At 44.3% G+C, this 24,174-nt stretch overlaps 1 protein-coding gene across 2 annotated transcripts in view; it reads right to left on the reverse strand.

The window, feature by feature from the left end:
• PIK3R5 (phosphoinositide-3-kinase regulatory subunit 5) overlaps positions 1–19,478 on the reverse strand; it is a 117,534-nt gene extending 98,056 nt beyond the window's left edge. For both annotated transcript variants that reach the window (XM_040437493.1, XM_040437492.1), the window contains exon 1: positions 19,351–19,478. The gene's annotated coding sequence lies outside the window, so the exon portion shown is untranslated. The remainder of the gene's footprint in view (positions 1–19,350) is intronic.
• Positions 19,479–24,174: the final 4,696 nt, after the last annotated feature.

Genomic DNA, 24,174 nt, shown 5'->3' on the forward strand with positions numbered 1-24,174 from the left:
ACCAAAATTGGACTGTTGAAGACTGGAAAAATGTTGCCTGGTCTGATGAGTCTCGAATTCTGTTGAGACATTCAAATGGTAGAGTCCGAATTTGGCGTAAACAGAATGAGAATGTATCCATCATGCCTTGTTACCACTGTGCAGGCTGGTGGTGGTGGTGTAATGGTGTGGGGGATGTTTTCAGGGCACACTTTAGGCCCCTTAGTGCCAATTGGGCATCGTTTAAATGCCACGGGCTACCTGAGCATTGTTTCTGACCATGTCCATCCCTTCATGACCACCATGTACCCATCCTCTGATGGCTACTTCCAGCAGGATAATGCACCATGTCACAAAGCTCGAATCATTTCAAATTGGTTTCTTGAACATGACAATGAGTTCACTGTACTAAAATGGCCCCCACAGTCACCAGATCTCAATCCAATAGAGCATCTTTGGGATGTGGTGGAACGGAAGCTTCGTGCCCTGGATGTGCATCCCTCAAATCTCCATCAACTGCAAGATGCTGTCCTATCAATATGGGCCAACATTTCTAAAGAATGCTATCAGCACCTTGTTGAATCAATGCCACGTAGAATTAAGGCAGTTCTGAAGGCAAAAGGGGGTCCAACACCGTATTAGTATGGTGTTCCTAATAATTCTTTAGGTGAGTGTATGTCATTGAGGTAGCTTATGCAGCTGCAGTGGGGTCCCTGGAAATAAAAAGGGGCCCATTTCAGGTTGCAATTTTAATTTATGTTAGAACCTGACCATGAATGTGGTCCTCATCGTTGGTGCAATGTTGGCAGACAAGGAATGGGACTTGATTAGGTCTTAATTACGTTTGTCAGTGTCAGGCAGCTCCTGAAAGGGCTCCAACCTATGTATGCAATACTGGGCACCAACCAGCAAATGTTCTCAGATACATGGCAGATGAATAAGTAGGTATCTCTCACCGGCTGACCCTCATGCAAACAAGAAGTAGAAAACATCACGAAACGAAGAGTGATCTGTTTGGAGATGAGTGACGATAAATGAAAGAAGTAAAGTCTTGGGAAAACCCCTGGAGTGTCTATTTGACGGTGGAGGGGAAGGACTGAAACAATTGTCTTGTTATTCTGTTCCCGTGGTCTTCGGTAACTAAGGGGGGGGGGGGGGGTAATGATTACTTTTATACTGGTGACATCAATAATGAGTCATAAAAATGCCCTGCTGGAGAGGTCATCACACTCTTATTATGAGAGGTGCATGATAACGGAGCCGGGTAACTCGAGGCAAAAACACAAGAGCACATTCATTACTCAGTCTGACCTGACATGATTTCAAGATGACAGTCTACCGAAATGACAGATTCTGAAAAGTTTACAGCTCTAACGCCAGTAAGACTGAAATTTCTGCTGACATTATAAAAAAAATGCATAAAACTAAAAATATAAATATCAAAATGAATAAAGACGGATGGGAGCAATCCTCATCTATGCACGGCAGGTTCAGCTGACAGTCTCTACTCGCCCGGCACATGATGTGAGGGGAGAGAAGGATAGGGCGAGGTTTTTTATTTGTCTGATTCTTTAGTTCTCCCAGGAAAAAGTGTCTGGATGCATCTTTCTCCCGTCTCCCCATAGACAACACTTTCACACCCTGGTGAGCCAAACGTGCATGTGTCTGTGCGAGTTGGGAGAGATAAGGTGCATTTACACGGGACAATTCTGCAGCCAATTGTCGGGAAGGAAGCGTTCCTTCCCGACTGTCGGCTGCCCACTCAGTGAAGGAGACCGATCCCTACTGCGATTCCTCGTCCTCATTCAGATCCATGGTTTCTGAGCAGCAGATTGCTGTTTAGACCACATGATTTACTGCCCAGAAACTATGATCGGTGGTGCCTGCATGAATGACTGGATCACCCGATGAACGAGTGTTTCTCGTGTTCATCGGGTGATTGGTGGATTTACACAGGCAGATTGTTGGGAACGACGGTTCGCAGGAACGGTTGTTCCCGATAATCTGGACGATTATTGGCTCGTGTAAATGCAGCTATAGAGTTCGGACGAACAATCGTTCAGCCAACAGCTGTTGAATGTGTATGGCTTAAACTGGGTTTGTCCAGTTTCCTATATTGATGGCATATCCCAACGGCTTATGCACTGAAGCACCTAGGAGTCCTCTTAATGCTACCTCTGGGCTTAGGAGTGCTCCATATTTAAATGTACGGTTTTTGCATTCAGTTTGTGGATGGCTTTTGACCTTATTGCAAGAGCCTGTGGAGTAGAAATTCATTTGATTTTCTTTGACTTACTGTGTCATGCTCCTCCCCATCAGGCTCTGCAATAGGCATAACATCCAGATATTCAGTCATGTTTAAACTGTTTTTGTGGTAGTTTTTAATGCAAATTTTTGACCCAAATAATAGATTTTAAAGGATTGGAAAATATAAAGTAAGGGCTTATAATTCTTGTTCCAGAAGCAGATGTGGATCTGCTGTGCCATTCAACTGATCTGGCTTGGGGCTACTCCTAAAGGCATTATCCTGGTGCTCCCCGGGTCTTCACTCTTTAACTATACACGGATCTGGAACTCACAGGCAGTTACTCAGTTCTGAGGCTGCTGACCCCTAGGAGTCAAGAGTCACTGGTGTGGAACACCAAGAGATCAGGCAAAACCGTAGTCATTGGACAGGCCGAGATCAGTGCAGACAGCATGCGAGCCATCCAGTAAACCAGTCGAAAGTTCACGGTGGGCAGCATAGGCTCAGAATGAGGAACAGTCAAAGCTCAAGAGAGGCAGCAATGGGTCAAATCTGGAAACAGGAAACGGTCGGTACATGTGAAGGCAAACAAGACAACCATGCACCTTTGCAGGAAATTAGTACTAGAACCTATTGCTCAGGCACCTCCCCACAGGGAAGGTGACTTAAATACCCTAAGGTGCCAGAAGAGGCATGAGTGTGCCCTACGAGTGAAAAGAGGCAGAGCAGGCGAGCAGCAGGCCTTACCTGCATTGAGTGGGCAGAGCATTGCTACACTGGCAGGAGGGAAAACAAGGTGAACTTTCCAGCGGCCATTCACACCATGAGGAGAGAGGCTGTGGTGGGCATGGACTGCGGTCATAAAAATTCTCAATCCTGCTGGAATCACTTTTGGCTTTGTTCTCAGAAAACTGCAACAAAACTGCTAGTACGTTACAAGTTTTTAGTTGTCCATACAACCTTCAATAACCCGAACAAGCTCATTCAGCACACATCTCTCTCTCCTGACTCCCCATTGCATATACGAGCCGAACCCTTATGTGTCTTCAGTAGAGAGGTGTCTGGCAGCAGCATGTCTCCTGGGAGAACAAAATGACTGGGGGATGAAATATGCGGAGAGTCAGAAGGCCTTGGTTGTCGTCAGGTCCTGAGGAGAATGGCAGGTTCGGCCAACAATAGCTTCATGTGTATGGGGGCCTTTACAACAAACATAAGGAATCACTTTTAGTATCTATCTCAGGTCAAGCTTGAAACATAAAAGGATGAAGTAGTTGAAGAAGAGAGGTTCTTTCTGTGGTCATGGCGTCTTAGATGAACACTGTAAAAATGTGTTGAATCTTGTTGAGCTAGACGCAGAGTAATAGCAACAGCAAGCAAGAGATGATGTAGTGTTGTAGATTATGCTACAGAAAAGATGTCAGCATCAAGAAGCTCCTGAAGAAGTAGAGTATATATAGAATATAGTAGAGTATATGCAGTATATGTACACCATACGCTTTCCAAGACCAAACTATGCTGCTCTTCGGGTTTTGGTTTGGTCTCGGAAAATCTTTATGTATATTCTAATGGATTGCCATCCTTGTACAATGTCATAATCAGTGATGGCCAGTTCGCATTGTTCGCCCGCGAACATATACGGGCTGCCATCTATTTTTTACAAGTCCGGCGAGGCACAGGTAAGCCCTTATCTGTGCCTGTGCCGTGAGCCGGTCTGAAAACAAATGCGGTCACCGGGAGCAGGCAGTTCCGAGAACAGCCCGGTGGCTGTTCTCGGAACTGCCTGCTCCCGCTGACTGCACTTGTTTTCAGACTGGCTCGTGCACAGGCACAGGTAAGGGCTTACCTGTGCCTCGCCGGACTTGTAAAAAAAGATGGCAGCCCGCATATGTTCAAGGGCGAACAATACGAACTGGCCATCACTGGTCATAATATACTTTCTATGTTAGACAGTATATTATAGTGCATTTGTATTGTGCGGCAGTTGTGTGCGGTTCTGCTGCGATACCGCAGGTATATAGAGGGACAAGCGTTACTGGAACAAATAATTTCTACTGGCGTGATTTACCAGTCGCCCCCCAAAAAAACTGATTGAAGCGGGGTGTTATATACCAATATACTTTCTTTATAGTGCATTTGGGTACCGTATAGTGCATTTGCGTACGCGAAAATTATATTGCCGATATTTCGCATTGAAAAAAATTATGAATGGAGATCGCAAATTCGAACAATACATCTGGTATGTCACTGTCCATGTTGTGGGACTGTTTGTGCACTTCTAGTAATTATTTCTTGGCTGCAAATATGAGCTGAAGGTTTTTCAGGTTCGCCTGCCATTAAAATGAATGGGACCCGCCGCGAACATTTGATCATGTTCGCGAACCGTCCCGGCAAATGTTCGTCCATCACTACTAGGGATAAGTAGATGATGGGAGAGATCTCTGTACTGACCCCTGATCTACACTCACCTAAAGAATTATTAGGAACACTTGTTCTATTTCTCATTAATGCAATTTTCTAGTCAACCAATCACATGGCAGTTGCTTCAATGCATTTAGGGGGGTGCTCCTGGTCAAGACAATCTCCTGAACTCCAAACTGAATGTCAGAATGGGAAAGAAAGGTGATTTAAGCAATTTTGAGCGTGGCATGGTTGTTGGTGCCAGACGGGCCGGTCTGAGTATTTCACAATCTGCTCAGTTACTGGGATTTTCACGCACAACCATTTCTAGGGTTTACAAAGAATGGTGTGAAAAGGGAAAAACATCCAGTATGCGGCAGTCCTGTGGGCAAAAATGCCTTGTTGATGCTAGAGATCAGAGGAGAATGGGCCGACTGATTCAAGCTGATAGAAGAGCAACGTTGACTGAAATAACCACTCGTTACAACCGAGGTATGCAGCAAAGCATTTGTGAAGCCACAACACGCACAACCTTGAGGCGGATGGGCTACAACAGCAGAAGACCCCACCGGGTACCACTCATCTCCACTACAAATAGGAAAAAGAGGCTACAATTTGCACGAGCTCACCAAAATTGGACTGTTGAAGACTGGAAAAATGTTGCCTGGTCTGATGAGTCTCGATTTCTGTTGAGACATTCAAATGGTCGAGTCTGAATTTGGCGTAAACAGAATGAGAACATGTATCCATCATGCCTTGTTACCACTGTGCAGGCTGGTGGTGGTGGTGTAATGGTGTGGGGGATGTTTTCTGGGCACACTTTAGGCCCCTTAGTGCCAATTGGGTATCGTTTAAATACCACGGGCTACCTGAGCATTGTTTCTGACCATGTCCATCCCTTCATGACCACCATGTACCCATCCTCTGATGGCTACTTCCAGCAGGATAATGCACCATGTCACAAAGCTCGAATCATTTCAAATTGGTTTCTTGAACATGACAGTTCACTGTACTAAAATGGCCCCCACAGTCACCAGATCTCAACCCAATAGAGCATCTTTGGGATGTGGTGGAACGGGAGCTTCGTGCCCTGGATGTGCATCCCTCAAATCTCCATCAACTGCAAGATGCTATCCTATCAATATGGGCCAACATTTCTAAAGAATGCTATCAGCACCTTGTTGAATCAATGCCACGTAGAATTAAGGCAGTTCTGAAGGCAAAAGGGTGTCCAACACCGTATTAGTATGGTGTTCCTAATAATTCTTTAGGTGAGTGTATTTATACAAAGTGAATAACCCTAATTTTGTTAATCTTTCAGGGTACTGTCGTCTACCCATTCTAGCTATTACTTTAGTTGCCCTCCTCTGAACCCTTTCCAGCTCTGCTATGTCTGCCTTGTTTACAGGAGCCCAGAACTGTACACAGTACTCCATGTGTGGTCTGACTAATGATCTGTAAAGTGGTAGGACTATGTTCTCATCACGGGCATCTATGTCCCTTTTGATGCAACCCATTATCTTATTGGAATTGGCAGCAGCTGCCTGACACTGGTTTCTAAAGCTTAGTTTTTTGGTTCACCAAAATTCCTAGGTCCTTTTCCATGTCAGTGTTACCCAGTGTTTTACCATTTAGTATGTATGGGTGACTTGCATTATTCCTTCCCATGTGCATAACCTTACATTTGTCAGTGTTAAACCTCATCAGCCACTTCTCTGCCCAGGCCTCCAATCTATCCAGATCCCTCTGTAGTAGTATACTGTCCTCTTCAGTGTTAATTACTTTATGCAGTTTAGTGTCTTCTGCCAAAATTGATATTTTACTATGCAAGCCTTCTACAAGATCATTAATACATATTTTAAAGAGAATAGGGCCCAATACTGACCCCTGAGGTACCCCACTAGTGACAGTGACCCAATCTGAGTGTGTACCATTAATAACTAGTGATGAGCGGCATAGACAATATTAGTTTTTGCCATATTTCGTGATTTGCAATAAATTTGCGAATTCTAGAATTCGTGATCTCCAGTCATTATTTTCACAATTGTGCAAATCGGCACTAATGATGCACATATTTTTTGCGCAATACAAATAAGGGTCTGGCTATGACATTACTTAATTCCCTTAGGATACGGGAGTGTATGCCATCCGGTCCTGGCGATTTGTCTATTTTTATCTTTTTAAGACGCCGCTGTACTTCTTCCTGGGTCAGACAGGACACTTTTAATGGGGAATTTACTTTTACATTCAGCATTTCATCTGACAGTTTATTTTCCTCAGTGAATACAGTGGGAAAAAAAATATTTTATAGCTTTGCTTTCTCCTCATCGCTTTCTGCAACTCTCCCCCCATTACTCTGTAGAGGACCGACACCTTCAGATTTATACATTTTACCATTTAGATAATTGAAGAACATTTTAGGGTTAGTTTTACTCTCTTTGGTAATAAATCTCTTGGTCTCTAGTTTGGCTGCTTTTATTCGTTTTTTACATATTCTAGTTTTTTCCTTATAGTTTTTCAGTGCTTCCTCGCTCCCCTCCTGTTTTAGTGATTTAAATGCTTTCTTTTTGTCATTTATTGCTTTCTTTAAAATTCTATTTATCCACATTGGTTTTTTCTTGTTCCTTAACCTTTTATTCCCATAAGGTATGTACCTCTCACAATGAGATTTTAGGATGGTTTTAAAAATATCCCATTTTGTGGCTGTATTATTATTTTTTTGGAGGACTTTGTTATTTTTGTTCCTCCCTGTAGAAACGCTCTTTTGAATGACAATTGGAACGTTATTACTTTATGGTCACTATTTCCCAGGTGTCCCCCAACCTGCACGTCTGTTGTTCTGTCAGGTCTATTGGTTAATACTAGGTCCAGTATGGCCGTCCCTCTAGTCGGGTCCTGAACTAGTTAGGAAAGGTAATTGTCTTTGGTTATTGCCAAGAACCTGTTTCCTTTATGAGATGTACAGCTTTTAGTTTCCCAGTCTATATCTGGGTAGTTGAAGTCCCCCATAATAACCACCTCATTATGATTTGCCGCCTTGTCTATCTCGTTTAGTAGTAGATTTTCTGTGGACTCTGGTATATTAGGTGGTTTATAGTAAACTCCTATTAGTAATTTATTATTGTTTTTAGCTCCATGTATTGCTACCCACAGTGACTCCACATGTTCATGTCCCTCACTTATATCTTCACGGATTGTGGGCTTTAGACAGGACTTTACATAAAGGCAACCCCCCCCCCCCCTTCCTTCTCTCTGGTTTTGACGATCCTTTCTAAACAGACTGTAACCCTGTACATTAACTGCCCAGTCATAGCTATCGTCCAGCCATGTCTCAGTTATTCCCACTGTCATAGCTATCGTCCAGCCATGTCTCAGTTATTCCCACTATGTCACAGTCCTCCTCACACATCACTAATTCCAGCTCCCCAGTTTTATTAGTCAGGCTTCTGTCACGGCTGTATGTGAGCAACAAGAGCATGCACAGAAAATAGAGCTACTGACCGGACCCAAACTAGGGAGGATAAAGGGTGACCCCTGTCAGACCCTCAAAGCTCTCCCTATGCTGCTAAGCCCATGCCCGGATCCAAATGGTGGAACGAGGCATGCCCGCGTACCTAAGACTGATGACCACTGTAACCCCTACAATAGTGGAAGGGGCACGGCCACCGGTGCCCTGCTCAGTATATGGAGGGAACCGTGGTCGCCTCGGATCCAGTCATAAAACACACAGATACACAACAATGTCTGCACACTTAGCTGAAGGAGCTGCAGCCGCAGTGAAGACGGATCCAAAGACAGGCTGGCAATATCCGGAGTACTTGCTGCAGCAGAACACAGGTCCAGTGAAAGGATAGCATACAAGGGAAGATACTCAAGCAAGAGCTACAACTCAAATGAGAAATATAATCCACACACTACAAAAGGAGGAGGGGTGATTTAAAGGCAGAGAAATCAAACGCAGGAGGAACAGCTGGGAGGAAGGAAACAGAAAGTAAAGAGCTCATCACAGGGGTGGAGAAACAGAGCAGTGAGAACTCCTCCAAGCTCTGGTAGTGACAGCTTCTGGCATTAGTATACATAGATTTGAGAGGTTTATGTATATTTTTTACCCTACACCTTTCCTTCTAAACTGTTCTAGTCCCTCCTTCCATTCCTCCCCCAGTCCCACTACCTCGCCCCCGGTCTCTATCTGCACTATCTTCCCCTTCTATAGTGTAATTCCCCCCCCCCCCAGTCCCTAGTTTAAACACTCCTCCAACCTTCTAGCCATTTTTCTCCCCAGTACAGCTGCCCCTTCCCCATTGAGGTGCAGCCCGTCCCTACGATAGAGCCTGTAGCTGACAGAGAAGTCGGCCCAGTTCTCCAGGAAACCAAACCCCTCCATCCTACACCAGTTCTTGAGCCACTTGTTAACCTCCCTAATCTCCCACTGCCTTTCTTGTGTGGCCCGTGGTACAGGTAGTATTTCGGAAAACACTACCTTTGAGGTCCTTGCCCTAAGCTTTTGACCTAAATCCCTAAAATCATTTTTAAGGACCCTCCACCTACCTCTAACTTTGTCATTGGTTCCGATATGGACCATGACCTCTGGATCTTCTCTAGCCCCCCCCCCCCAGTATTCTGTCAACCCGATCCGCAATGTGTGGAACTCGAGTGCCAGGAAGACAACACACCGTTCAACGATCCCGGTCTTTGTGACAGATCGCCCTATCTGTTCCCCTAATAATGGAGTCTCCCACTACCAGCACCTGTCTGGCCTGCGCTGCTCTCCTGGTCCCCTGCTTACTGGAGCTGACATTCCCCTGACTGGCAGAGGAAGTGTCTGGCTGCAGCAGTGCTGTCCCTGGACTGACATCCCATTCATCTGCCAAACGTGCAAACTTGTTGGGGTGTGTCAGATCAGGGCTAGCCTCCCTGGCACTCTTCCCTCTACCCCGCTTTCTAACTGTTACCCAGCTAGCGACCTGACTTTATTGAGCCTCCTCGCTATCACCCTCTTCCTCGACTACCCCATAGAGTGCTTGGTCAGTGAGCAGCAAACTCTGTTCCAAATTACCATCGCTTCTCAGTGTTGAAACTCGCCCGTTTAGATACTCGATGTGCGATTCAAAACAGGTAATTTGCTCACATTTTGAACAAAGATATGCACCCTCGAACGGCTGTTCCAGGACTGCATACATCAGACAAGATGTGCACTGGACTGCACTGTCAATAATGGGGAATACGCAAGAAAAGAGAAAAAATACAATACAGTGCAGTGATAAGAAACTGATTTACTGTAGTCCCCTCCTAAAGTCCCTGAATCCGAAGTCACGTAATCTGAAGTCACACACTTAATACAAACACACACTGGAAATCAAACACGCGAACGCTTACAAACTCGCGTTGTTTGTCTGCTTGTATAAGTGCTGCTCCCAAACAGCTTCAAACCAGACTGCTTTTTTTCCTCTGGATTGTTTTTTTTTACTTCCTCTGGATGAACTTTCAGGATAACAGGCTGAACTGGAAGGACAGATGTATTTTTTCGGCCTTACAAACTATGACTTGATACATTGTTGTGACCTCGGTTCTATCACTCAGTGACATCACATCCGATCACATACTGACTGGATACATTGTTGTGACTTCACTTCTCACTCTTTCACATCACCATCCAATCACAGACTGACTTGATACACTGTTGTGACCACTCTTCTTGCTTTGTGACATCACATCCAATCACAGACTGACTTGATACACTGTTGTGACCTCACTTCTCACTCGGTGACATCACATCCAATCACAGACTGACTGGATACATTGTTATGACCCCTCTTCTATCACTTTGTGATATCGCATCCAATCACAGACTGACTTGATACACTGTTATGACCTCACTTCTTGCTTTGTGACATCACATCCAATCACAGACTGACTTGATACTTTGTTATGACCTCACTTCTATTCCTCTATGAGATCACCATCCAATCACAGACTGACTGGATACATTGTTATGACCTCACTTCTATCACTTTGTGACATCACATCCAATCACAGACTGACTTGATACACTGTTGTAATCTCACTTCTCACTCTGTGACATCACATCCAATCACAGACTGACTTGATACTTTGTTATGACCTCACTTCTTGCTTTGTGACATCACATCCAATCACAGACTGACTGGATACATTGTTATGACCTCTCTTCTATCACTTTGTGACATCACATCCAATCACAGACTGACTGGATACACTGTTGTGACCTCTCTTCTTGCTTTGTGACATCACATCCAATCACAGACTGACTTGATACACTGTTATGACCTCTCTTCTTGCTTTGTGACATCACATCCAATCACAGACTGACTGGATACATTGTTATGACCTCTCTTCTATCACTTTGTGACATCACATCCAATCACAGACTGACTGGATACACTGTTGTGACCTCTCTTCTTGCTTTGTGACATCACATCCAATCACAGACTGACTTGATACACTGTTATGACCTCACTTCTTGCTTTGTGACATCACATCTAATCACAGACTGACTTGATACTTTGTTATGACCTCACTGCTATTCCTCTATGAGATCGCCATCCAATCACAGACTGACTGGATACATTGTTATGACCTCACTTCTATCACTTTGTGACATCACATCCAATCACAGACTGACTGGATACACTGTTGTGACCTCTCTTCTCACTCTGTGACATCACCATCTGATCACAGACAGAGCTACTAAATGGACTGTTAATGCAAATAATAAATAAGGAATATACACACGGTCGATTCAGGGATTTCTCGGAAAGCAAGAAGTCAAATGTCCTCCTTCAATTTAAGAGAAGAGCAATGCAGTCACATCCTTTATTTTGTAATAAGATCTGTCAACAGCAAACATCAAGACTCTTATTAAATTACACTTATGCCCAAATTTAACCTGCAGCTGTTTATTTGGTTGTCAACACATTAACCACAGCACCACATTTCCTCCCACAGTGCAAAAACATGCTACATGCTATATCGTCATCATCCTATATCCCATAGCGCTGTGCCAAGAGCATGTACAAGTCCCTGCTTCATTGGAGCCTGCCACTGGATCATCCTCCCATAGCCTTCATGATACTGGAGCTATAGCTTTGCAAATAGCCTTGATTAAAACTATTGTTCTGTGTATAAATCTCCTATGCAGACCTCTGTGTCGCTATGGTCACAGACTACAAACAAACCCTGCCTGTAGTTGGATACTGCCGTCTTCCATCTCTTCTAATGAGTGTTAGAAAAAGTTGAGGTCAAATGGAAGAGAGAATGACAGCTGGTCGGTCTACACAGGTTTTATAGTAGTCTGCAACCGTAGAGACGCATAGGGCATGTACTGAAAACGATAGGAGATTTTTTATATTAGCTGCTTTTTATTTATATGTGCATTGGAGCAATATACACCATTCATTGCAAAGGTGGACATGCCCTTTAAAAGTGTTCTCCCCTACCCCAATTTTTTATTTTTTTTCATAAGCCGCAGAGTGTATTGCAAGGTTGGGCATTCGTTGGTTTATTGGCATGCTATACTTCATCTGGTCAGCTACACTGGCGAGATTACCTGTTCACCAGAAGTTCCAGTCCAACTTATGGCTTCCTCGGAAGTGGGAGAAAGAATTGGACTGACTGCGAGAAGAAAACGTGATTTCCCATGGTTTTCTGATATGGTGGGGTCACCAAATTAGATCAGCCATGCTTAATTCTTATGGTAAGTCCAGTTCCTTCTCCCACCCCACAGATAAAAACACAATAAAAACACTTGTTTTTACAAAAGAATCTGTTTTTGTATCGTTGCATTCCAACAACCAGAACATTTTTATTTTTCTGAGAACAACTTTGTGTGAGGGTTAATATATTGGATTACTCTCCAGTCATAATCATTATAACCGTTACTGTAGCGTGTAATGGGTATGGCTAACGAAGCAGCCCTTGTGTGATAAAGATAGGATATTGACAGGAGGAACAGTGTAACTGTGAATCAGACGCTGGTAAACATCTGGGTCATGGTGTCATTAAATGGTCTAATTTGGAGTAGAGGGGTGATAAGACAGGCAAGTACTCATCTCACTCCTTTTCTGGAAAGCAAAAAAAGGCCCCCAAATGTGAGAATTAGAGAGCAAGTAAGCTCTCTGATTTATGGAGGAAAGGGGAACTGGTAACATGCACTGAAGTCCATGTTACCCTCCATCCGCAGTCATGATAGAGGATGTTTTTCTCTCCTCTCTGCAACCTGTCAGTTCCCTCACGGACCCCCTTTCCTCATCCAGGTTGGCTGAGATCACAGCCAGCTGATGGGGGGAAGGCTGCTTTAACCCTTCATATCTTGGCAAGAAAAGATGGAAATGAAAGTAAAGAGAATCAAAGGATGAAGCCTTTGGTTTTCATTTACACCATTGAAGTTACACCTGATATCACTCCCAATCCGATTTCTGATGTAGAGCAGCTAATGCTGCAATCCTTGTTTTAAAGTGTAGCTGGTCAACTTTCAAACAAGACCAGCTGCTACAGAACCTGAGATATGAAGGATTCAAGCAGCCCCTCAACCTTTTCTCACAGCCTGAGCAGAGCTCGTGCAAAACTGTTAGAGGGTTAGAGGGGTTTTGTGGGAGTTCAATATTGATGGCCTATCCTCAGGATAGATCATCAATATCTGATCGGTGGGGTCCGACTCCTGGCACCCATACTGATCGCTCTGGTAAGCACTGCAGCCTCCTCACAGCTTACGCTGTACATTGTATAGGGGCTGTGTCTGGGATTGCATCTCAGGCCCATTCATTTGAATGGGACTGAGCTGCACCTAAGCCATTTGACCGATGAACGTGACGCCACTGCCCTAGGAAGAGGCCTCTGCGCCTTCAAACAGCTAATCAGCTGAGGTGTCGGGAATCAGACCCCCAGGTACTAATGTCCTCTCTTGAGGATAGGCCATCAGTATGCTACTCCTGTACAAAAAACTTTAAAAGGCGACTGCACCATTCTAAAAGAGGGAAATGTATGTAAATAGGGTCAAACAGAGTCTGTTTGCCTCACCGAAGTGAATCCATACATCATGGTATAAATTTGAATAACGTATTCCGATGTATGCCCCGGACGGAATTCCTGTCGGAGGGCTAACTGCAGTGTGAGCAGAGCCTAAATATGAGAAATACCAGCTAGCACCACATCAAGCGATAAGTCCCTCATGCCAGTGGTCAGCTTAACATCTATCTGACCCCGTTCTCTCTCTTGTAATGACCTAATTTGACCGTGAATAGGTCTAGATCATTATCTGGCTCCCGATCCCGGGTTAATTGTCTGGAAGAGGATGTAGATCACTAAACAGAGCCCAGTTCTCTCACATTGCCGCTTCTAAACTCCATATCCTGATCTTTTCACATGGTTACACTCATTTACATCGATGGAGCCATGAACAATAAAAAGCTTCTACTAAGAGGCTTGAGAAATGAGGATGCAGAGAAAAAAAGCCTGCAATGCATTGTGAAACGCCCTATGCTGCTGGAAGCCTCTGGCCCTTGCTCGATGCAACATTCAAGTAACAGTCTGTGACCTCTCGTTTGTCTTTATTCCCCTGGGCACACTATAAATAAAGCTGGTCCTGCAGCCATCTTGTCATCCACAGGATAGGTGATAAACGGACTATGGGGGCCACAGAGCTCGCCTGTTTCATCACTCCCTCAGAGTTTGAATGGAGCATGCTCGATCCCAGTGGGGCAAAGCATCAAGGGGGCCTGGAGTGGCCTGGAGGATCCTTACGGTGACACAGGTTGATGGAGATCTACCGTTGTCACCAAATAAATACAAGAACTGTTGCTATGTAACAATCCAGGCAAATCCAAGTGGATATTTTCTCCGGAAAGCAAAGGTTCTAAGAGGTGGAAATCCGACCGGTCAGGGGTCAGTCGAGCTAGTCACACATTTGTCATATGCCAGATCAAAATAAGGCTACTAGGGATGAGCGAATCAACTTCGGATGAAACATCCAAAGTCGATTTGCAGAAAACTTTGTTTCAATACTGTACGGAGAATGTATTAACTCCAGTGAGCCGAAGTTATTACTTTGCAAAGTCTCGCGAGATTTCGCATAATAACTTCAGAAATTGATTTATACTGTAAAAAAAAACATTTACCGAACTTGGGTTCGGTTCCAAGGAAGTCTCGCAAGACTTTGCAAAGTAATAACTTCGGCTCATCGGAGCCAATACAGTATTGAAATGAACTTTTTTATGCGAATCAACCTTGGATGTTTCATCTGAAGTCGATTTGCTCATCCCTAAAGGCTACTTTCACACTAGCGTTTTTGCTGGATCCGGCTGGGTTCAGCAAAAACGCTTCCGTCCCTGATAATACAACCTTCTGCATCCGTTATGAATGGATCCGGTTGTATTATCTTTAACACGGCCAAGACGGATCCATCATGAACTCCATTGACAGTCAATGGGGGACAGATCCGTTTTCTATTGTGTCAGAGAAAACGGATCCGCCCCATTGACTTGCATTGTGGGTCTTGCTCCACATCCCAGGACGGAAAGAAAACTGCAGCATGCAGTTCTGTTCAGTTACATTTTGTCCCCATTGACAATGAATGGGAACAAAATGGAAGTGTTTTTTTCCGGTATTGAGCCCCTATGACGGATCTCAATACCGGAAAATATTAATGCTAGTGTGAAAGTAGCCTAAGTTTACTACATATGCTTTACTACAAAGGTTCCAATACTCTACAACAGTGATTGCTAACCTCCGGCACTCCAGCTGTGGTGAAATGACTACGACTCCCAGCATGCTCCATTCATTTCTGTGGAGTTCTGAGAACAGCGAAGCAAGTGTACATCTTGGAGTTGTAGTTTTATCACAACTGGAGTGCCGTAGGTTAGCCATCACAGCTCTACAGCATCTGATAATCTGGCACCTGTTGGACAACATTGATATCTGCAGTCCCATGATAATACATAAAGGAAATGCACCAAGATTCTGGTTCAAACTGAGACAGAATTCTTCCGCACATGTCATGTTATTAAAGGGCATCTGTCAGCAGTTTTGTCCCTATGACACTGGCTGACCTGTTACATGTGCACTTGGCAGCTGAAGACATCTGTGTTGGTCCCATCTTCATATGTGCCCGCATTGCTGAGAAAAATGATTATTTCATATATGCAAATGAAGCTGTAGGAGCAACGGGGGCGTTACCATTACACCTAGAGGATCTGCTCTCCCTGCAACTGCCGAAGCCTCTGCACTTTGATTTACAGGGTCAGATGTGATGTGTGTACTGCCTGGTCCTGTCAATCAAAGTTCAGAGGGCGCGGCAGTTGCAGAGAGAGCAGAGCCTCTAGGTGTAATGGTAACGCCCCCGTTGCTCCTACAGCTTCATTTGCATATATTAAATAATAATTTTTCTCAGCAATGCGGGCACATATGAACATGGGACCAACACAGATGTCTTCAGCTGCCAAGTGCACATATAACAGGTCAGCCAGCGTCATAGGTACAAAACTGCTGACAGATGCCTGAGGAAGCGATCACACGTGAAACGCGCGTCGAGGAGCGCCACCACCCTGTCTTTGCCTCTCTTCTTATTGGTATGTTGCCATTCATGTCGCATTTGTAGTTTAGCGAGCATACATGTTTGTTACTTCGCTGCTCTTTATATGCACTAGTCACTTTTTGGCACATCCTTATATGCACTTTATATAAACTCGACCGTCCTACCCCGCATTGGGATTTGTTATTAACATCCTTAGAGGTCGCTTACATTGCTGCAGTTTGTTATAGCTGAGAGTCTACATTTGAGGGGGTGTGCAACTGTGTTTTTGTCCCTGCTTATTCACAAGCAAGTATTGTGAACATCATTTTTAACTATTGTTATTAATAAATATTATATTTTATGATTTATTAATGGTGTGTTTTGCACTCTTTTTTGTGGTTGATCATAGTGATAAATCTGGCCTATCTTTCGACTGTCTGGTCTAAATGTTAGACAGGTTTAGTAAATCTGCCCTAGAGATATCACCATGGGTTATGTTATTTGACAACCGCAGCTCCATCACTTAATTTTTCTTACCTCCTTCCTTATTTTATGATCCGAATGACTTCCCTCTCTATGATGTTACTTCTAGTACAGCCCACATCTGACTGATACCTAGCCACCGATTTAAAGGGGTTCTCCAGATTTTTAATATTGATGACCTATCGCCGTGTTGCACGTTCTGTCTCCCATCTCTCTTCTTGTCAGCTGCTGCTTTGCCATAGACATAGCAGCAGCGGACAGGAAGAGAGAAGGGAGTCGGCACATGCACACTGCACGCGCCATCTCCTCATACGGGAAGGGTGTCGGATCCCCGTCGATCTAATATTGATGACCTATCGCCATGTGCACGTTCTGTCTCCCATCTCTCTTCTTGTCAGCTGCTGCTTTGCCATAGACATAGCAGCAGCGGACAGGAAGAGAGAAGGGAGTCGGCACATGCACACTGCACGCGCCATCTCCTCATACGGGAAGGGTGTCGGATCCCCGTCGATCTAATATTGGAGACCTATCGCCATGTGCACGTTCTGTCTCCCATCTCTCTTCTTGTCCACTGCTGCTTTGCCATAGACAGAGCAGCAGCGGACAGGAAGAGAGAAGGGAGTCGGCACGCGCCATCTCCTCATACAGGAAGGGTGTCGGATCCCCGCCGATCTGATATTGATTACCTATCCCAAAGATAGGTCATCAATATTAAAAGCCTAGAGAACCCCTTTAATGCCTTGCTATAAAGAAACCATGCTGGCTTTAAAGCGACCCTCCGGTTGAAGAAGAAAAATTCATATTAACTGGGGAATGAACAGAAAACTCACCTGGTGCCCTGCTTTTCACCTTTTCCGCTGCAGATCTACCAATTCCTGGGTTCTTCTTCTATCATCCAAGATGGCCTCACCTCTTCTCAGACTACCTGATGCCTACTGTGGTAGTCCATGATACTGTTGACCTCAGATTGGCCAGCATTGCTTACGTGAACAGTGCTGGCCAATCCAAGAGCAGCGCTGGACAGTCTGGATCAGTGGTCTGAGAAGCAGTGCCACCATCTTGGATGACAGAAGAGGATCTGCAGTTGAAAAGAAAAGGAGGTCACAGGTAAGAGTTCTGTTTGTTCCCCAGTTAGGCCTCATGCACACGACCGTATGTATTTTGCAGTCTGCAAAATGCGAATCCGCAAAATACGGATGACGTCCGTATTGCATGTGTGTTTTTTTTTTGCAAACCCATTGACTTCAATGGGTCCGAAGTCTGCATTTTGCAGCCAAGCATAGGACATGATCTATCTATTTGCAGAACAGACATACAGATGCAGAAAGCACACGGATCATCGATATGCTTTCTGCAAAATGTGGACCACGGACCCATTGAAGTCAAAGGGTCCTCAAAAAATGTGGATGCAACATGGCCGGTATCCGTATTTTACAGGATACATACGGTTGTGTGCATGAGGCCTATTAAATGTATTTTCTTGAACCAGAGGGTCGCTGTAATCTGGAACTTTCTTCCTTACCCAGCTCCTGTCCGGCACAGACCACCACTGACCCAGGGATCGTGGCGTAAGTATGTAATCACCTTACGTAAAGAAATTAAAATTTTGCAATGTCACACTGAACGCTCCACAGGGGATGCAGAACATCCTGTATTCAGTCTATGATGGCATAGGGCAGCACACAAATGTCAAATATTTTGCAACCCTGACGTCCCGGTGAACCCGGCTTCATATACCATGCAGCCACTGGTTGGGCATTGTTCACATTTGAGTTCACATTCAGGAGGCTTTGCTGAAGATTCTGCCATATTTGCTGGGAGACCATGCAGGACACCATGAGGGACCCCGTATGAGTTGGTGTCCGTCATAGAATGGACCCGTCACAGCTTGCATTAGTTTTTTTTGCTCCCATGAAAGCGCAGAACCTGACGCAGGTGTGAACATTGCCTAAGTGAGTGATCCAGCAATACAAGAGCGCCCGTTTAAGCAAAGGTCCAAATAAGGCTGGATACATGACATCATTGCAGCCATAAAAGTCCGAACCCTAGTTCTGTTACTAACCTGAGGACCACATCACAACATACCATAGATCGCAACGTGCGACTACATCCTGTGTTCCCTTCAACAAACTTTATTAAGTCAGTCCCAGAAAACACTCCTCAGACTTAGGGCTCATGCACACGAACGTATCTTTTGTCCGTACGCTTTGAGTTTTTGGTGGCCCGTATGTGGAACCATTCACTTCAATGGGTTTGCCAAAAAAAGGGAAATGACTCCATGTCTGCAAGTCTGTTACGCACAAAAATAAAACATGTCCTATTCTTGTCTGTTTTGTGGACAAGGACAGGCATTTTTACAATGGATCCCCCCCCCCCCAAAAAAAAAACCTGGATGTAACTGAATGTTTTGCAGATCCGTGATTTGCGGACCGCCAAAATACATACGGTCGTGTGCATGAGCCGTTAAACTGTAAACTGACTTTCAATTACAGAATTGCTTAAGAAACAATGACATATAGACTTGATATCATTCGTTACCATCTGCAGTTTTCAAGAATATTAGTTCAAGTGCTAGTTATGCAAGTCCCTTAATATTTTTTGTAAATGCCCTTTAAATTCTTATCTCATGGCTAGTGATATCTGGTATTTGCCCTGCTGCTGCCAAGATCTGAAGGGCTTGACATAGACTAGTTGCACTTACCTTTAGCTTCTTTACGGCTTGCCTCCCATCACCTGCAGGGGGCAGGAATTTCGGAATCGGTGGTCCCTAGAGATGCCAGGTCTTTATCTGACCCTAGTCACACGCATCTTGCCTGGAAGGAAACTGCTGTGTGTATCAGTGACACAGACTGTGACAGAGAGGAGGGCGGTGGAGGATACCACACACCTCTCACCCTCCCCGGGAGGACGGGCTTCCTTGTGTACAGATATGAACGAGCATTTGCATAACTTACAATCCCCTGATCTGTCTTGTCTCCCTCTGGAAAGCATCTGAGAACAAAGCTGCATTGGTTTTCATCCCCAGCGATTCCATTAATAAGTATATATCAGAGAATTGTCATTTGTGCAATTTACGATTATTTTAATTAGCGATAACAAGCATTTTATATAACGCCAACATATTCCACAGCTCTGCTCAGAGATGGTGATCACTTACCTACAGTAGGTTCCTGTCACCTCGGGCCTCACAGTCTAAGGCCTCATGGCCACACAGTCGTTGTTTTGGTCCGCATCCGAGCCGCAGTTTTGGCGGCTCGGATGCGGACCCATTCACTTCAATGGGGCCGCAAAAGATGCGGACAGCACTGTCCGCATCCGTTGCTCCGTTCCGTGGTCCGTGCGGACAAGAATAGGCAGTTATATTAAAGGCTGTCCAACGCCATCCGTGTTTTGCGGATCCGCAGTTTGCGGACCGCAAAACACACAACGGTCGTGTGCATGAGGCCTAAACTGCAAACATGTATGTTTTTGGAGGACGGGAACCATTTCACCAGTGCCACCTATTGCAGACCTCCCAAGTTTCCCTCTTTTGGAGGGACAGTACCTCTTTTTGACCAAAGTCCTTTTCTCCCTCTTTGCTCCTTAAATGGCCCTCTTTTTGATCTGAAGTATAGATTTGCATTATGACATTCACAATATTGACCCAGAAGGTGCTTGTCAGATTCCTCACTGTATATTAGAGCCTATATTGTATATTATTTCATTATTTGATGCAGTTGGGATTTTATAAATTTCTATATTCAGATAATTTTTGCGCTTTTCGTAAGAGAAAACTATTGAAGTGTATAGTTATACAGGAAAGTGTCCCTCTTTGACCGTCCAAAAAGTTTGGAGCTATGCCACTGAACTTGGCTCCCTATGAGTCCAGATCCAACTTTCCAACAGGCCTTGGACTATGACAAGGGAATATAACCAAGCTAAATATCCATCTGGTTCGGGGTGCTTGCCCCTCATCAGTACGGAGTAGGCTTCTGGCTGGCTCAGTGTGATGCCTTGGAAGTGGCTTTTGGGCAGGCTGCTGAATCTCCTTAAAGAGACCAGTCCTGTATGGAGACTTACTGGCAATGCTCCATGGGAAAACAATACACAAAGAGGTATCTCCCAAGTAAGAGAACCGTCTTGCCAGCGGCACCTATTGGAAGTGGTTCCCTATGAGTAAACTTCCGACTTCCCAACAAGCTCTGGGATTTGACAAGGGAGGTTGGGAGAAAGTCAGACCACTCAGAGAATACCCTCACAAACACGGGTAGGACATATAAACTCCATGCAGATGTTGGCCTTAGTTCGATTTTTAACCCAGGGCCCCTACTATTCAAGGTAGCAATGCTAACCATAGGGGCTCTGCTCCTAGGCACTCAAAATGTGAAGCTGGAAGAAGCAGTATCATGACAGTAGCTGGTACTCTACTGGCTTTTCCAAGACTCAAGGCTCCCATCCACAGCCAGACTGTCAGCAGTGATTGATCGGGGTCGATTTCATCTCATGGTAGACAGGAGACTTGTGATGGATGCTTCCGCCCACACCTAGACTGTCGGCAGTGATTGATCAGGGAGGATTTAATCTCATCATAGACTTGAGACTTGTGATGGAGGCTCCCGGCCCTGATCGATCAGGGTGGATTTCATCTCGTTGTAGACTTGAGACTTGTGATGGAGGCTCCCGCCCACGCTTAGACTGTCGGCAGTGATTGATCAGGGTGGATTTCATCTCCTAGTAGACTTGAGACTTGTGATGGAGGCTCCTGCCCACACCTAGACTGTCGGCAGTGATTGATCAGGGAGGATTTCATCTCCTAGTAGACTTGAGACTTGTGATGGAGGCTCCCGTCCTGATCGATCAGGGTGGATTTCATCCCATGGTAGACAGAAGACTTGTGATGGAGGCTACCGCCCACACCTAGACTGTCAGCAGTGATTGATCGGGGTGGATTTCATCTCATAGTAGACAGGAGACTTGTGATGGAGGCTCCCGCCCACACCTAGACTGTCGGCAGTGATTGATCAGGGTGGATTTCATCTCCTAGTAGACTTGAGACTTGTGATGGAGGCTCCCGCCCTGATCGATCAGGGTGGATTTCCTCTCGTTGTAGACTTGAGACTTGTGATGGAGGCTCCCGCCCACGCTTAGACTGTCGGCAGTGATTGATCAGGGTGGATTTCATCTCCTAGTAGACTTGAGACTTGTGATGGAGGCTCCTGCCCACACCTAGACTGTCGGCAGTGATTGATCAGGGAGGATTTCATCTCCTAGTAGACTTGAGACTTGTGATGGAGGCTCCCGCCCACACCTAGACTGTCGGCAGTGATTGATCAGGGTGGATTTCATCTCCTAGTAGACTTGAGACTTGTGATGGAGGCTCTCGCCCTTATCGATCAGGGTGGATTTTATCTCATGGTAGACAGGAGACTTGTGATGGAAGCTCCCGTCCACACCTAGACTGTCGACAGTGATTGATCAGGGTGGATTTCATCTCGTCGTAGACTTGAGACTTGTGATGGAGGCTCCCGCTCTGATTGATCAGGGTGGATTTCATCCGATCCTACTGTTTTTGTTGAGATGAATGGTGACATCTATATTATGCCCTAAACCCCAGATTTTGATCATTAGTCTGGGTATAGTGACTTGTTTTTACCTACACGATAGGATGTTTGGGGGTTTATCGAGCCCACACCCTGCTCCGAGCTGCATGTCTATGTGGTTAAAACAGGAACCAGCGGCTTCTTTCATCAACAGTTTACTGTAATAAGTCCTCGTAGCGTGCATGCTGCTGCCTAAGGCAGATGAGCACCAGGCGGGTGCTTGCTCTCACACTCTTCTTTACTCTCTCCTCTATACAAAACAGTGTTTTCCGCTTGTGGTACTGATAGCGACGAAGCTCCAGCTCTTATATTTTTAGTACTGGGTAGAGCACAAATACTACCACAATAGTACCAAATTTACAGTGCTATAAAGTTTTAAGAGAATGCTACATGTATTGCACAAATAACTGCCATACACTGCTCAAATAATAGTGTCATAAAGTACCCCAAAATACTACTATACAGTGCCTAAAAATACTACCATACACTGCACAAATAACCATGGAATAATGCACAAATAACAGTGCCATAAAGTGCCCAGAAAATATTACTGTAGCCTGCGCAGACAACTGTTCACTTTAGGGAATAAGTAACAGTCCCATGAAGTATCCAAAATACTACCATACAACACACAAATCACAGTGTCATACCCAACAGTACTACCATACACCTCACAAATAAATGTGCAATATACTGCCCAAGTAACAGTACCATAAAGTACCAAAACATACTAGTGTACAGTGCCTCAAAATACTCCTATACACAGTACAAATAACCTTGTAATAGTGCACAAATAACTGTGCCATAAAGTACCCCAAAATACTACCATATAGTGCGCAAATAAGTTTCATGAAATACCCAAACAGTACTAGCACACACTTCACAATAACTGTGCAATACAGTGGACAATTAACAGTGCTATAATGTGCCCAGAAAATACTCCCATGCACTGCACAAATAACCGCCATACAGTGCATAAATAACAGTGCACATTTGTTACTTGCTTATATAGCACTACAGAATAGGTTGATGCTATATAAATAGGTCATATAAATAAATACATACCCAAACAATGCTACCATACACATTGTGCATTAAAAGGGACAAACAACAGTGCCATAGTGTCTAGAAAATACTACCACACTGCACAAATAACTGCAATTCACCCCCCAAAATAGTCATAAACTACCCAAAAATACTACTGTATAATACCCCAAGATACTACCATACACAACTCAAATAATCATGTAATAGTGCAAAATAACATTGCAATAAGGGGCCTAGAAAATATCACCATACACTGCACAAATAACTGCAATACAGTGTACAAGTATAGTGCTATAAAGTCTCCAAAGTACTATAATATACTGCAGTACATAAAATATCCAAACAGTATTACCAAACACTTGACAAATAACTGTGCACAGTGTATGAACAACAGTACCAGAAATTACTCAAAATGCTAACTCTGCCTTACAGCACATGAATAATATCCAGAAATGCATGAATATTATGCAATACAGCGGCCAAAAATACAAATAAAAATGTCTAAAAATACCCAAACAATACTACTATATATTTCACATATAACTGTGTAATACAGTGTACAAATACCAGTGCCATAAATTACCCAAAAGACTACCACACATTGCTCAAATCATTGCAATACTAAAAGTGTCATAAAATACCCAAACAGTACTACCACACATTGCTCAAATCATTGCAATACTAAAAGTGCTACCGTACGTTTCACAAATAAGTGCACGGTACAGTGTGAAAATAACAGTGAAATACTGCCATGCACTGCACAAATAACAGTGCCATAAAATACCCCTGCAATAATACAGTACACATCAGAAATAACTGTACAATACAGGGCATAAATAGCAGTGCCATCAATTACCAATAGCTGTGCAATGTAGTTTAGTGCCCAAAAAGGGGTTGTC

The sequence above is a fragment of the Bufo bufo genome, chromosome 6 (genome assembly GCF_905171765.1).
Source record: "Bufo bufo chromosome 6, aBufBuf1.1, whole genome shotgun sequence".
Taxonomy (NCBI): Eukaryota; Metazoa; Chordata; class Amphibia; order Anura; family Bufonidae; genus Bufo; species Bufo bufo.